The sequence below is a fragment of the Phodopus roborovskii genome, unplaced genomic scaffold (assembly GCF_943737965.1).
Source record: "Phodopus roborovskii unplaced genomic scaffold, PHOROB, whole genome shotgun sequence".
In the NCBI taxonomy this organism is placed as follows: domain Eukaryota; kingdom Metazoa; phylum Chordata; class Mammalia; order Rodentia; family Cricetidae; genus Phodopus; species Phodopus roborovskii.
This window is the reverse complement of record NW_026126540.1, coordinates 17,049,501-17,062,096: the sequence shown is the minus strand read 5'-3', so window position 1 is coordinate 17,062,096 and position 12,596 is coordinate 17,049,501.

Sequence of the window (12,596 nt, the reverse complement as noted above, 5' to 3'; positions counted from 1 at the left end):
CATAAAATTACTTTCATTGCTGCTTCAAACTGTAATTTTGCTACTGTTATGAGCTATAATGTAAATATCTGATACACAGGATTGTCTTAGATGCTCCCCCATGAAAGGGTCATCTGACTTCAAGGGGGTTGTGCCCTACTGGTTGAGAACAGCTGGGATAAAGCATGTACTCATGCTTAATCCTTATAAGATGATTTTTAAGATGAAAATGATGTGCGTGTTTGTAATCTCAGCATTGGGAAAGTGGAGCTGGAGGATAAGAGGTTCAAGGCTATCCTCGGATAGGTAATAAGCCCTGGGCTACAGGAGGTCCTATCTTAAAAAAAGACAGAATAGTTTCAGATAGCAGTCAAGATAATTTTGAGGAAAGAACTTGTGCTTCTAGAAGCTACAAATTTCAAGTCATAAAGCCCTGGAACCCTAAAGGTTCTACCCAAAGATTCTCACAGAAGACAAAAATCCCTGGAGAGATGATGGCTGAAATTCCACAGATTTAGTGTTCCCTGTCTCTTCTCTATTTCCTGTTAACTCTTTATTCCCCATAACTGTTCATATCTCAGTGCAAGAAAAGGGGGCAGAATAGTGGAATAGCAGAGACTTCTGGCAAGATAGAACTCAGTGAATACTGCAGTCTCTCAGAAGCCAGCCCAGGTCCTACAGTCAGTGAGTGCCACGCTGGCCACCTGGACTGGAGTGTTTTAGCCATCAGGCTGAGCGCCAGAGGATGGACAATAAACAGGACAGCATTGGCAAGAATCTAAGATGCAGCTTCCTGTGTCTGCAAAGGTACCAGTTTTCCCTCTTTCATTATGAGCTTTTACTTTCCGTAGAAGTGCAGCTTCCACGTTTTGCTATGTGATTCATCTTCATAATCTTCTCTAAGTTGTCTTTTCTGGGGCATTCTCTTGCCTCTTTGCCCTGCCCCACCTGTGGTTTCAATTTACTATTCTTTTAAGGCCTTGTCTCTAATTCATGTATAACAGAAAAACTTAAAAATAACAAATATGAAAGTATAGTGTAGAAGTTCTTTAAAGGCTCAAATTCTCAAGACCTTCCAGGGCACAGACAAATGGTAAATGCTGGAAAGGAGCCATTGCAGAAAATGATTGTGCATTTCTGAGCAAGCTTGTTGAGCAGGCCAGTGGGAGGTGGAGTGGGGACAGGGAGTAGAAAAAGATGGTGTCTTCAGAGAGCGATCACAGCTGCCAACTCTTCACTTTTGACGGTATCCGGAGTGAAAGACTAGTTACTCAGCCCTTCTGCAAGAGTGTCACCAGTAGCAAAGCCCAATCATCAAAGCAAGGGAAAGGGTGGGTTACTCTTGCCTCACTTTCCCTTACTACTAGGCACATCCTCACAACCCCTGGTGTAGGAAGAAACTGCCCTTCCCTAAGATGTCCACCCTAGTCCCTGTGATTCATTACCAACAAAGGGTAAGATTTAGATGTGATTAAGTTAGAGAATGACAAATGGACATGGGCTGGGCCCAGTATAGTCTTACAAGAGGGAGAATCAAAATCAGAGAAGGAGATGGGACAAGCAAAACAGGAGAAGGAAGGAAGGGACCTTGAGCTCAAGGAGCCAGCAGCCTCTGCAAGCTGGCAAAACGAGGGACTTAGAATTTCCCACAGAGCTTCCCAAAGGATGTAGCCTGCCAAGGCTTTGACTGCAGCCTTCTGAGGCTCTTCTTAGACATACCTACAGAGCAGTTAAGTTGTATTCTTTGAAGCCACTAAATGTGCAACAATTTGCTACAGCAGCCATAGGAAATGATTGTCAGTAGCCAGCCTGCTAGTCCTCTCCCACAGTGTGCTATTATACTCACAGTGTGCTGTCCTCTCCCAGACCTGGGTCTTTTCATGTAGGGGTTGCGGGGGGGGGGGGGGGTGGAGAGGGATGTATCCCAACCCTGGCTTTGCATCCAACCAACGGTTTCCCAAGAGATCCATTCCAGCTGGAAATTTGGGCAGATTCCTTTCAGAGAATTTTTTTTCAATATCAAGATGAAGTTATTTGATTTAAATACATTATCCCCAGTTTTATATTTGTAAAAATGTTACTAGGAAAATATCAGTGCAAAATAGCACTCTGTTTGAAGAGCAAAAGAAATTCTGTGCAAAGTACAACAGAATCATAATTATTAACTGTAGATGTGGGTTTAGGTACAATAGAGAGTTAGTTGCCACTGACCTGTGGGAGAGAAAAAAGTAAACAGTAAAAAACAAAGATGACTGTTAAAGCAAAGTATTTGGCCCAACAGGTGGAAAATAGGATTCGGTTATATTGTAGAGAGAAATAAATCCTGACTGTGGAAACAAATGTAAGTGTTACATAATGAGCCATGAAATCTCCTCAATGGAGGTCACTGCCCCAAGAGGTGAGGAATTTGCTAATGCACACACAGAATCCATTCATTTTCACATCCTGCATTCAAATGGAAATGCATCCGGGGTTTCTAAGTTTTGAGCCACTGGAAGACTGGAAGATGTATACCATAAACATATATTCACCACACGCACACACACACATACAGACACACCACATACCACACACACACACCATACAACACATACATACAACCTTATACACACATACATACCATATACACATATACACATAACACACCACACACACATCATACACACACACACACACACACACACACACACACACCACTATGTACTTCTGAAATTTCCTTACTTTTATTTTTATTCTTCATCAGGTTCTGTGGTGTGTTGCTGGGCATGGCACTGATGGCTTCAGACATGCTAGACAAGCATTCAATTGCTGGGCTCCCACTCCAATAGCTTCTCCTCGGTGCTTTTTAAAATGCTTACCAAACTCACCAGTGTTCATAACATGGAGCTTAAATGCTCCTTGTGCTACTTCATTTTAGAGTTGGTATTTTCTCCTCATTATTGCCTTGTAACTTCAAAAGAAATCATAGTTTGGAGCCAAATAACTGTAAAGTCTTCTTCAGCTCTGTGATTTTACAGATTTTATAGTTTTTCCTCAGGAGAAATATTCTTTTCTTTCTTTCCTTCCTTCTTTCTTTTTATTTTATTTTATTTATTTATTTATTTATTTTTTGTAATGCAGCAATAACTTACAACTTGGAACCTTCCCCCTGACAAGTTTGTTTAATATAAATGGTTCTCCTAAGAGCATCTTGATTTTTTTTCTTGCCCCTCAGTTATTAGTTCTAAACTCCAAACATATCTTTCTAATCAAAATCAGCAATTACTCCAAGTGTTGTTATACTCTTGGGACTGGTGTCTGTGGATTTTTCACATTCAGAACCTGGGAACACTAAATATTCTCAGAGGGTAAAGCATTCTGAGTCAATTTCAGGAAGTGTCTTATGTCCCCAGCCAAAGCCACCTTGAAAAAGCCCCTTCCTATCCCCATTGCTAAATTTGCTCAAGGCATATAAAAACCAGTGTGCTAAGAATGGTGGGTAAACTCCTATGGCTTTGCTTTCAACAATTATGCAGCACCAGACAGTTCTGTGAGTCCTGCCTATAAAACAGGATGGACAGTTAACTCTCGGGGCTGAGGAGTCACTAATAAATGGTGCTAACCCCACAGAGATGCAAAACAATAGCAATCACTCATCAGTCCCTGAGAGGTGACAGTTTCCAATTGCCCATTTTCCAGAGACACTTTCCTCATTACCAAGAGAAAGCAGACCAGTTAACTCAGCCAAGATCTATAGCTTGCTGCAGTGATCTCATCGGTCTGTGTCCCCAACGAGGACTCAAGCAGGTGGTGAAGAGAGCAGCAAGCTGACATATGGAGACATATTGCCAAGCATACTGATCTACCCGGCTGGCTAATTTCCCTTCCTTTTTGAAAAGAGCAATTATTTTAAATTGCCATAAATCGAAATGACTCTGCTCTTGCCACTAAAACGTAACTAGTCTACTAGTCTGTAGACTATAAATGAGTATCTCCTGACATTTTGATTTCAAAAAAAAAAAGAAAGAAAGAAAGAAAGAAAGAAGGAAGGAAAAAGAAGAATAATCGTATAGGAGAAACAGAGCCCAGCCCTCTTCAGTTGGAATGGTAGCATAGATCAAGGCTTCATGGCATCAAGAAGGTGTAAAGACTTCACACTGTTCTGGAAACCCTTTGATTGCATACCAAAATATCTTTGTAACTTTGTTTTTAAACCCATCTAATTCTCTCAAAAAAATCTGTTTTATATGAAGGGAGCATGCTCTGGGTCCCAAAAGAAGGATGTTGGAAAGTAAGGGTGTGGCACAGAGAATACTAAGAAGTCCCCCAGAGCTCATGGGAAGTGGGGGGGGCAGTGAATGGAGAGGGAACTAAGAGAAAGAGAAGGGGAGGAGAGGAAAGCACATGCAGCTAGGAAGATTGAGTCAGGCAGGAATAGAAGACAGGAGAGAGAGAGAGAGAGAGAGAGAGAGAGAGAGAGAGAGAGAGAGAGCATAAAAGAGGGAGCCATTGTTGGTTTGAAGAGAAAACTGAACCTAAAGAAATGTCCAAAACCTACAAGACTGACTCCAACTAACAATTTGAGCAACCGTGGAAAGGCTACCATAAATGCCCTTCCCTGATAATGAGATCAACGACTAACTTATTCACCATCATGCTGTCCTCATCTAGTACCTGTCAGAAACAGAAGCAAACACCCATAACTAAACACTGAGTCGAACTAGAATCCAGATGCAGAGAGAGAGAGGACAAGACCAGGTTGCAGAAACACATAGAGACAGCTGACCTGAACAAGGAGGAGCTAACGGCCCCCAGACTGATAGCTGGGAATCCAGCATGGGACTGACTGACTCAGACCCCCTGAACATGGGTCTCAGCTAGAAGGCCTGGGCAGTCTAAGGGACCTCAGACAGTGGAACCAGGATGTATTCCTGATGCACAAAATGAGCTTGCGGACACATCTCCCATGGAGGGATAATCCCTTAACCTAGAGAAAGGAGAGGAACCCTAGTCCCTACTTCAAATGACTTGTCAGATTTACATGCCCCCACCTGGATGTCATAGCCCTAATTGTGGAGTGAGGTGGGGGGATGGGAGGGGAGGGTAGTCAGGGTGCATGTGAGGGGGACAGAGGGTAAGAGGGAGGGAAGGAGAGAGGGAGAGGAAACTGGGATCAACATGTCAAATAAAAAAAATAATTAATTAATTAAAAAAAAAAGAAATTCTTCCCAGTGCCATATGTTTGTGTGACATAAGCAACAAGACAGAATGCCAGTTTTGAGGCCAGGGAAAATCTACCTGCCGACCTTCTGCAAGAACCAGAATAAGGGCTGGTTCAATCCAATATCCTTCATAAATGAAACATACCCAGAATTCCAAATATGTAGTTCTAAGGGGAAAATTAGTATTCGGGTTTAGTTAGTAGCCCTGGAGGGAAACAGGACATTGATTTATGAAGCTGAGCAAAATTATGGCCAGAAGGAGCATTAAGAATACGTTGTCAGAGTGAGCTTTGGCTGTTAATTTAGATTGTTCTGGAACATTCCAGGGCCTTTGTTTCAACTCACAAGGTCCTAGAGACCACACTCTAGTTAACTTTAGATAGGCTTATATTTGGCCTTGGGCTATGAAAGTGACAGATGTAACAGTTAAAGACAAACAATGCCCCTCTTCTTTTGCACAAATAAACAAGTGGTCTGGTCTGTGGGGATCCAACTATCCCCCCTTCCCCCCCCACACACACACACAGGAAGACCATGGGCTTCCCTGGGGAATATAAACACTTTTTGTCTTTCATTTGAGATTTCTGAGGGGGGATGATGACAGGACACTTCCTTTAACTAGATGTGTTGGATTAACTGGTAGGAAAGGGTCCCCTCCCCAAAGAGTCACAATCTAGTCAGGAGGTAGACAACTAAACAATGAATGAATCGTGAGATAAATGATGGAATAATAAGGTGTGGGAGAAAGGCTCCTGGAGCTCAGGGGATGCGTCATTTTTATTCAGATCCCATCTCACCAAGACAACTCTTGTTTTACCCATCTCTTAGCAACCGATCTTTATATCTTTGCTTCCTGGTGCTTCCTACACATCACTTTCCCCCCATTTCATGTTCTGATTAATTTTATTCACTTCTTTTTGTCTAGTGCCCCCCAGCAATGTTGATAATTTTATGGACTAATATAAATTAATACAACCTCTGAACCTAGTTGGAACTAATGCTAAATATGTTCTTTAGTCAACAAATCCCTTTCTTTGAGTTGTTTTGTTGTTGTTGGTTTATTTGTTTTGCCTTTCTGAGACAGGCTTTCTCTGGGTAGCTCTGGTTGTCCTGGAACTCATTTTGTGGTTCATACTGGCCTTGAACTTGGAGATCTGCCTGCCTCCTTCTCCCAACTTGTGGGAGAAAGGGGTGTGCCGCCACTGCCCAGTTCCCTTCCTTGAGTTGTAAGGACCTCCTCACCAGAACTCCCTGCAGCAAGCATTCTGCCCCTTCCATTGGATTTTTCCTATAAGGGCTTCACTGAGCTCCCAGAATATGTTGGGTCTTGGGCATGAGCTGGTCTACATTGTATCTGGATGTTCCAGTCCCTCCTCTAAATGCTTCTGTGACACTATTATTTGAGGAGAGAAACTGTTCCCACTACTGACACCCTCTCTGCACTTGCCCATTTACAGCTTTAGTTTTCCATCTAGACTATTCTAATAACCAATTCTGATTTTAGGTAATATACTCACTTTCTCCTCCAAATGCTAACTCATTCTTACTTGATAGCCAGTCCTCTCCGAATGATAATGGAACTGAATCTAACAGGTACCACACCCCAAGCTCCAATATCACTTTCTCCCTGAAAGATGAGTTCTTCATCTTGCATAATCCACTGAGTTAGAATAATATGACCATTCATTTAGTCAACTTCTTCCTCCTCCTTGTTCTCCTCTTCCTCCCTCTCTAAACTCAAAATAATCAGTAAGCTCTACATTTACTACTTTTTAAATACAACTCTCTTTCCACCCCTCTTTAATTTTGTGTTAAAGATGTTAAAGCCTTTGGAAAAACATCCTGAGATCTAAGCCAGCCTGCCTCTGAGAGCTGAATGTGCTCCCTCCTCACAGTCTCAGCCTATAAAACACTATCACAGTCATCCTTCCTAAGTACAGTTAGTTATCCTCATCACCGCCACCTCCCCATGTAAACGCTCCACTGAGAGTCAAAATCAAATCTAGTTCAGTGTGCAGTCGTCTTCACTACATAGCCCCAGCTCGCTTCCCAGCCTCCTCCCATCTGCCTTATTTCCTCTCAAGACGTTCAACAGCTTCATCTTTAGAGTTCCAGAAAAGATCCCTGAACTGTATCCTTTTACACATATCCTAGACCCTGGTACTAGTTCCACCTCCAGATGTGCTGAAAAAAGGAAACAGCTAGTTGACCCATGCTTGCTGCTTGGCTCCTATTGCACACACTTGGGGCTCCTGTGGAACACATACTATGGCTGACCTGCAGAAACTGTGTCCCATTCCATTTGAGTCACAATGTAGCAATGCTTGAAACACTGACATCTTGTGGCCATAAAAGAAAGTGACACACAAAGCTGCCTTCTATATTGTTCCTCTTAAAGACACTGAAAACTATATAAAGTTCCTCACTGTCCCCTTTGCCCCAGACTTAATTATAAGAGATTATGAAATGTTACTTTTTAGTTCTCTCTATTGTAGCTATCTATTGCTCTTCCTTAACCAGGCTTTCAGTGGTCCAGAGAAATTTTTTGATCTCATATTTTAGAGTGCTGTGTGTTGTGCCTACCGTTGACCACGGCATGGCCCATAGAAGCCCTCTGCACTAATTACTGGAAAAATGACTGTAGGCATGATGACAAGTTTACAGCATTTCTGAAAGCAGAAATTGGACTGTGCAATGTCAAATGCATCTTGAAATTTGCTCCTCGACTCACAATAGGTCAGTGCCATCAACATCACCAAGAGGGGAAAACAGTAGATGAGGAAGCTATCCAAGCAAACTTGGGAGCCAGCCCCTTGACTTTCCCACTATAACGTGGTCCTCCAGGATCTTAGTGCTCATGAAGAGCAGGACAAACTGAGGTGGGATGCTCCCTGGACAGGCTGCTTAGCACACTGCCTCCACCACCCAGGACTCAAGTCCTGATGTGATGGTTTTTCCCTCTCAGGAACAGAGTAAACCTCTAATGTTCTACCTGGAGGGTAAGCTTGTGGACATATTTAGCCACACTCTCAGGGATGGAGCAGGCCTTTCTGAGGTAGACTTAGTGAACCAGAGACATCTTAAATCACTGTCTTTGGCAGTGTGTATACAGAATGGAATGAAGGGAATTCTCTTCAACTAGGCACACTGATGCAAAGGACACCATATCCGAATAGCTAAGAAGGTGAAGCTGCCTGAGGACAGAGAGTCAGCTGTACCTGGTGGGTGCTCACAGCTTCCTGTGTAAGACTGAGGAATTGTCAGGAGTATTATGGGATCAGTCCTGTTTCTACTACTAAGTTTGAAGAGAAGCATTTATTTTCTTTGCATGTCTTCAAGGATAATGGGTTTTTTTCTTTTTGCAAATATCAGCTTATAAAACAATTCTAATACAGAAATGATTTTTGTCTGACAGCATAAAGATTTTTGCTCACACAAAATGAAGCAAATTTATAGAAACATGGGAAATATAATAAATCAAAACTGCATTAGTACTTATTGAACATAGCTTAGCCTAAATTTCCATAAACAGAATGGGAATGTTGTATTGCATATACACACTTGAATAAAGTCATCAAACTAAATGCCCATTCTGTAATAGAGTATTTAGTATCTCATTAGATTTATTGAATACTTATACTCAAAATGGTAGATAAGATAACACACCACAGGGCTTGGTCCTTTCTCCTTACGGGCATGTTTGTAACTAAGGACAGCAGCTCACTGCCATTGCCCAGCACTGGGAGAGAGGCTGACCTTGAACTCAAATCTTACTGCCTCCTCCTCAAAAATGTTGGTGTCAGAGGTATGCCCCACCACACCCAGCTTTAGAATTCTAAATATTCATAAAATAACACCAAGTGAAAATACCTGCCACTTCACAGCAGAGACATGCTGGGAGAATTCAGAAGGCCACTTTGTCATTGTAGAGATGTCAGAGAATGTAATCACAGGAGTTGGATTGGCTCCCAGTGATACTAGGGATGTAATCTATGGCATGCTGGCGTGCATGCACTCCATCTTTTCCAAAGTCTTGCAGTATGGTGCCTAACTATATTTTTTAGGTAGGTTTTGAAAGAAACATGTAAGTACAGAGAGATGGCATGACGGACAATAGAATGAGGCCCATCCCCAAAGAGAATCGCAACAAAGTAAATGGTAAACTCATAAACTCTTCCTTTTAGAGCTCCTTGAAAATGAAAAGCAACCTTGTCTTTTGGCTTTTCTTTGACTCTGCCTCTGTGCCTTAGCTATTATTTCACCATGTGTACAAGCTTATTTAAAAGCAAGTTTGTTCTAAACATTGTTTCCTCATGATGGAGAACTGGTTATTTCTAAGTAACACCTGCAACAACCTCAGATGTTTAGGAACAGCTAGGGACTAAGCTGCTTTGGAAAGTTACTAGTCATTATGCAGCCCATGTGAGTCATGTGATAGCATAGAGTATATGCTTTATAAATATTGTTTTCACAGAGTCGATAACTAATTATGAGCTTGCGCTTCATAAATAAATCAATATTGGAAAATAAATGTAAGGGGATTCATCAAGCAAGTGATCAGTTGACAACAAAGTTTGAGATTAGCCTTGGGTCTAGTGAGCCTCTTGGTTTTCCCTTCCATCTCAGGACCTCTTGAATCCTATGTGCCATGATGAGTCTTCAACTGGAATCCAAAGATGCTCTTCTGAAATGCTGTTTTTGTACATTTGACCATCAGCCATCCTGAAGAAAATCCCAGCACAACTCCAAGATAAAATGACAAGCCCCTTGATCCCCTTGGCAGAAGACTCACAAAGTAACTTGAAGTGACAAGGCACTTAAAAAATATACAAGACTGTCTTTTTAATATTAACCTCAACATGAATATTGAAACTCTCATTAATCTTCTCAACAACCTTTAAGTTTAGATAGGACTGGAGGCTGCCACAATCCAGACTTAGTCACTTTCTGTTCTCCATCCTTCCCTAATTCCCATGCTTCTCATCTGTGCTGACAACCAACCACCTCTCATCTCCATCCCAGGCAAACAGCAAAGCAGACAAGGCAGACTTGGTCGTCCCGTTCCCGGATATGCTGTCAGCAGCTAATTAACATCATTCAGGCTGAAGACTTTTCATTTCCTGTCTACAGATGGGGAAGCAATGCCCTGGAAGGGTCTCTATATATATCAGCTGGTCTGTAAAACAGAGTTGACAACTCTAACTGTCTGTTTTCCACAGTGGTAATAACACTGGGTAAGGCTGCCATCCGTGCCCTCAGCATGCACACACCCAGAGTCAGGCATCACCTTAGTGGGGTGCCCACATTTTTCTGTATGCTGGCATAAACCCAATGCTTTTGCCTAGGACAAACTGATGATTAATTCATTCCTGCACAAAGCACATGGCTTGAGAAGTGTTCGTCTGGGTAGCACTGTTTCTCTAAACTTGCCTTAAAAGCCCTTCATTCTCAAATATTGACTCCTTCCTGTATATTCCTTTGCCTGCCCAGATAAAGATACTTTGCTAAGAACTATTATCTTTTTTTAAGATATTTTTTTTTTTTACAAAACTATGATGTGAAAATTAGTGATTTATTCAAGCAAGTATTGTCAAAGCTGGGGTTAATTTTCCAAATAATTATATTTGGCTTTACTTTGCAAGCCTCTTACTATTTTGAGTACATTTTGTTTGCTTGCTTGCTTGTTAAGTACAGGAGACCAATCCCAGGGGCTTGTACTTTTAGGGGCCACTCTACCACTGAGTCAAGTATGCAACCCCTGTGTTTTGATGTTTGACTTGATTTCTGCCTTTTTTTAATGCTGTATGTGCATGTGTGTGTGTGTGTGTGTGTGTGTGTGTGTGTGTGTGTACAGATATGTTGTTCATGAACAGACACAGGTGTGCAGAGAGCGGAGGACAGCCTAAGGTTCATCCTCAAGAATACCATTTACATTTATTTGTGACAAGGTTACTCATTGGCTTGTAACTCACTAAAAAGGCTAGACTGCCTAGGCAGCCAAATAAAGAATCCTCCTGTCTCTGTCTCCCCAGTGACAAGTTTATAAGCATGCATCATGGCTGGCCTTTATGTGTGTGCCTGGAAATCGAAGTCAGTTCCCCATGCTTCTGGAAGACTGGGGTGTCTCTCAGTCCCACACTCTGCCTTTTATTAAGATAGGCTGAGCTTAATCTCTGAGAATCCGTATGTCACTTTGCTGTACTGTGGGCCTGCTTAGGTATATGAAGCTGCTCGCACAAACCAGCTCAGACTGAGCTTTCTAAGCTGTCTTCCTGTTCATTTTATTGTGTTTGATTGTTCTCCTGTCACTCTGTTGCTCTTCCTGGGTTCTTTCTTAGTCACCACACCCTTTCATATGTTCTGCACTGAGTCTCATTTAGCTATAGTAGGTGATTATTCTATGCTTGCTGGCACAAGGCAAGACATTTATAAATATCCTCATTTATGGCTACCCTGGGATTTCATGTTTTCACTCCCATCATGAAGAGGAATCCACTTTCATGAGGATGAACACAACTTGGAAATGTGATTTGATGTGGCATAAAGGCTAACTAACTTACCATGTCCCAATATGGTGCCTCAGTAAGCAAGATTCAAAACTATCCTCAAGAAAACCATAAAGAGCTACATAGCTCACATTTCAAAAGTTTTATCAGGAAATGATGAGGCTCTAATGCATATTATTTATGATTCTACGTCTGGGGCTGTAAGTGGAAAGAGTGGCTGCATTTCAGGAGCCAGGAAACTCTTGACAATAGATGAGGAAATGAGTGTGAGTGAGTGAGTGAGTGAGTGAGTGAGTGAGTGAGTGAGTATGAGAGAGTGGGAACCAGAGAAACTGGTAGTCTATGCCTCTTCTAGTAAAGTTGACATCGGCAATGGTTATTCTTCATTGCCAGCTTGACTGGATTCAAAATCACCATGGAAACACACCTGAAGCTGTGTTTATGTCGAACTTTCAGAAAGGTTTAACTTAGAAAAGACCTACCCTGAATGTGGGCAGACCATCCTATTGGCCGAGGCCCCAGGCTGAGTAGATGGGAAGAAGCAAGTGAAACACCAGGCTTCATCTTTCTCTCTGCTTCCTGCTACAGAGCCCAGTTGCCTCGGGACTTTTTCATATGCCTTCTCTGCCATGATAAACTGCCCCTCAAACTATGAGCCCAAGCAAGCTCTCCTGTCCTGAGATTGTTTCACCAGGTATTTGTTCATAGCAATGAGAACGTTAGCTTATACAATAGCCCGAGAAATATCTCAGTTCAGATAAAACTGAATAAACTCAATATGGCCTCTTGGCCATCATGACTTCACTGGGGCTGAGACAAAGCTTTGCTCCCTTATCCTACTGTAATATAACTTGAATGTAAGCTGCTGTTGATTTTCCTTTGAATGTTCTGGTACAGTTTTATAGCAGGT